General features: G+C 37.4%; 1 pseudogene; it reads left to right on the top strand.

Moving 5' to 3' along the window:
- The first annotated feature begins 1,132 nt into the window (after window positions 1–1,132).
- On the top strand, window positions 1,133–1,662 carry LOC132016483 (L-lactate dehydrogenase B chain-like; annotated as a pseudogene).
- The last annotated feature ends 2,373 nt before the right edge of the window (window positions 1,663–4,035 follow it).

The raw sequence follows: 4,035 nt of genomic DNA, 5'->3' as shown, positions 1-4,035 counted from the left end.
GAAATGGGTGTTTGGATAAAGAGGACTTGAACTTTCTGACAGGAATCACAAGGAGAATCTCAGCCTTATTCACACAGCGTCAGGTGTCAGTGCCTTGCTGGAGAGGAGGAGGTATCCAGAAGAGAACCCCCAGGCTCTGGGATATGTCCCTAAGTGGCCGGAAGAGTATCCAATGATTTGGGGTTTTTTGCTTGTTTTTCCAAATAGAAAGGAGTCCAGGAAGGCTGTATGAGAACAGAGCACTGGAGATTTACAGGGGGTAAAACCCAGCTAACAGAAATATGTCAGTATAACCCACCACAAATCTTCAGTTTGCACGAAAGCCTATAGAGAAGGACGCTCCAAAGGTAGAAAAAATAAAATAATTATCTTTGGCTCAGAGCCACCAACAACAAAACAGACCTCGATGCCACAATGATAGTGACTTGCAACTATAGACAGATCACTAGATAGGGTTAGTTTCTGACTCAGAGTCTGAATGAATGAATCAGTTTGGCTGGTTAGTATTAGGCAGTCTGTGAACAAAGGGGTTATTTGAACTGCCCTCATGGTTGTCTCCAGCAAATGGTCAGGTGGAAAGAATGATGTAGATAACGAAGATTATCACACTGAGGAAGATTGCCATTAAGACTCACTGGGTTTCACACCATGTGTTCCGTACAAAAAAATCAGAGCCTGTCCAGTGAGGACAAGGGGATGGTGCCCCACCTGGCTTCAGCTGTCTCCGAATGATCTCTGAGAATTCACAACACAATCCTAAAGGCTGCTCTACCTGTTGTTCCTAACTTTCATTTTTTAACAAGTCATTTTTTTTTTTTTTAACAAGTCGGTCTTTGTAAAGAACTGTGGAGTTCCCAGGGTTGTTTTTTTGCAATGGGTATTGAAGAATCCAATTTGAAATACACAGTACAGTGTGCTTATGGGCCAACAGCTCTGGAATAGCCAACTGGAAAATGTTTTCCCCAAAGAAGTAAATGATACCAGAACCATTCAAGTGTTTCTCAGCCTTACTTGCTTATTCAGTTTAGCTGAATTATTCCAAGAGATTTAAAGTCTTGGCATCACTTGGTTTGCTTATTTGTTTTGTTATTCAGCACTTTTTCTCTCTTTTAAGAATATTTTAAATTGAGGCATGTTTCATGTGATTGGAAATGGGTGTAATATGTATTCTGTTAGATTTTGCTATCTTATGGCTGACAAGCTAGGCATTCATCCCAGCAGCTGCCACGGATGGATTTTGGGAGAACATGGCAACCCAAGTGTGGCTGTAGAGTGGAGCAAATGTGGCAGACATTTCTCTCCAAGAACTGAATCCAGAAATGGGAAGACAATGACAGTGAAAATTGGAAGGAAGTGCCTAAGATGGTGGTTGAAAGTGCCTACAAAGTCATCAAGCTAGAAGGATACAAGAGCTGGGCTACTGGATTGAGTGTGGCTGATCTCATGGACTCCTTGTTGAAAAATCTACCCAGGATCCGTCCAATGTCAATGATGGTGAAGGGACTGCATGGCATCGAGAATGAAATCTTCCCAAGCCTTCTGTATATCCCAAACACTCAGGGATTAACCAGTGTGTGCTCAACCAGAAGCTGAAGGATAATGAGGTTGCTCAGCTCAGGAGTTACCTAATGGGACATCCAGAAAGACCGAAAACACCTGTGACTTCTGGCTTCTAGGCTGTAGAAATTTAAAACTACAACGTGATTGGGGTGCCTGGGTGGCTCAGTGGGTTGAGGCCTCTGCCTTCAGCTTGGGTCATGATCCCAGGGTCCTGGGATCAGCCCCCGCATTGGGCTCTCTGCTCCGCGGGGAACCTGCTTTCTCCCCTCTCTCTGCCTGCCTCTCTGCCTACTTGTGATTTCTCTCTCTCTGTCAAATAAATAAAATCTTTAAAAAACAAACAAACAAAAAACTACAACGTGATTAACCACGAGCCTTCAGTTTTTCATCCGTACACGTGGATCACAGTTTGCTTTTATCTCCCTAAATATGTGAATCTGGACTCACAAAATCGAAGATACACTTGGTTTAATGTTGGCAATATGAGCCCTTAATAAGTAAAATTAACTATCATAAAAAAATAAATAAAATTAGGTATATTTAACATTCTATAAAATATACAGCTCTTAGGTATTCAATGAGTTTTTCTTATTGTGATGAAGTGTAAATAACATCAAATTTACCATTTTAATCATTTTCAAGTACAGTTTGGTGGCATTAAATACATTCACACAGTTGTGTATCCATCACCCCCAACCATCCAAAGAACTCAATATCCCCCAAATAAAACCCTGTACCCACTAAACCCTAACTCCTCTAAGGGTGCTTGGGTGCTGCAGTCAGCTGAGCAGCCAACTCTTGGTTTCCGCTCAGGCTGTGATCTCAGGGCCCTGATCTCAGGGTCCAGGGATCAAGTCCTGCATGGAGCCCTGCGTCAGGCTCCGTGCTCGGTGTGGAGTCTGCTTAAGACTTTCTTTCCCTCTGCCCTTCCCCACCACTCGCTCTCTCCTCTTCTCCAATAAATAAATCTTTAAACACTGACTCTTCTATGGAGTGAAGCATCTTTTTATATGCTTACTTGCCACCTGTATGTGTTCTTTTAGGTCGTCTTCTTTTAAGGTGAAGAAAGGCCTATTTTTTTTATTTGTTGAGGTTTAAGAGTTCTTTGTATATTTTATGTATTTAATAGATGTTTCTTTTGAAAATATTTCCTCACAGTCTGTGGCTTGTCTTCTCATTCTCTGGACATTGTCTTGCACAGAGCAGTTTGTAATTTTAATGAAGTCTAGCTTATCAATTTTTTTCTTGGTTCATTTCTAATATTAATTTACAGGAATTCTTTTTATATTCTGGATACAAGTTCTGTCAGTGTTATGAGCTAAAAGTATCTTTCCCAATCTGTAGCTTGCCTTTTTACTTTTTAAATAATACCTTTCAAAAAAAAATAATAATACCTTTTAATGACAGAAATTTTTATTTTAATTAAATAATTAAAAATTTATATTTCTATTTAAATTACATTATATTTATATTTAAATAATTAAATTTTGATTAATTAAATAATAAATTAAGTGATTAAATTTTAATGTTGATGAAAACCAAATATTTTTAAATGGTTAGCACTTTTTGTGGCCTATCCAAAATATTCTGCTTATCCCAAAGTGGCTAAGATATTCACCTATGTTTTCTTTCTTCAAGGTTCCAGACTCTGGGTTTTACATTTCAGTCTATAATTCATTTCAAATTAAGTTGTGTGTGTAGTGAGAGAGGAGTTTAAGTGTATTTTTTTCCATATGAACATCTAGTTTTTCCAGCAATATTTGTTTCAAAAGGCTTTCCTTTGCCCCAGTGGATTGCCTTGGTACAGTGACAAAAAAAAAAAAAAAAAATCAATGATCATATATACGAATGGCAACTTCTAGCCTTTCTATTCTGTTCTCTAGATCTGTATATTTATCATTATACCAATACCACACTGTCTTGATCTAAGCTTCAAGGAATAAGTCTTGAAATCAAGCAGTGTAATTTTACCAATTGTGCTTTTTTTTTTTAAAGATAGTTTTGGGTATTCTGGGTCCTTTGTATTTCTATGTAAATTTTAGAATCAGGTTGTGTATTTCTTCACAAAATCCTCCTGGTATTTTAGTAGGGATTTCATTGAGTGTATGGACTTATTTGGAGAGAACTGACATCCAGATGTTAATGAACCTTTCAATCCATGAGTGTATCTCTCCACTTATTTAGGCATTCTGTAATTTCTCTAAGTAACATTTCATACTTTTCAATGTAGAAATCTTGTACATCTTTTGTAAGATATCCATAAGGTATTTTCAAAGTACTTGATGTTTTTGATGCATTCATATTTAATGTCTTTTGCAATTTAATTTTAAATTGCTCATTGCTTGTATACAGAATAAAATTATTGAATATTGCCTGTGTATCTTGTGTTCATGCTAATTTTACTTGTAAGTTCTACTATACTTTTGGATGAGTTCATAGAATTTTTTAAATACACACTGATGTTTTCTATGGATA

Source organism: Mustela nigripes, chromosome 4 (genome assembly GCF_022355385.1).
Source record: "Mustela nigripes isolate SB6536 chromosome 4, MUSNIG.SB6536, whole genome shotgun sequence".
Classification (NCBI taxonomy): Eukaryota; Metazoa; Chordata; class Mammalia; order Carnivora; family Mustelidae; genus Mustela; species Mustela nigripes.
This window is presented reverse-complemented; position numbering and strand designations above follow the sequence as displayed.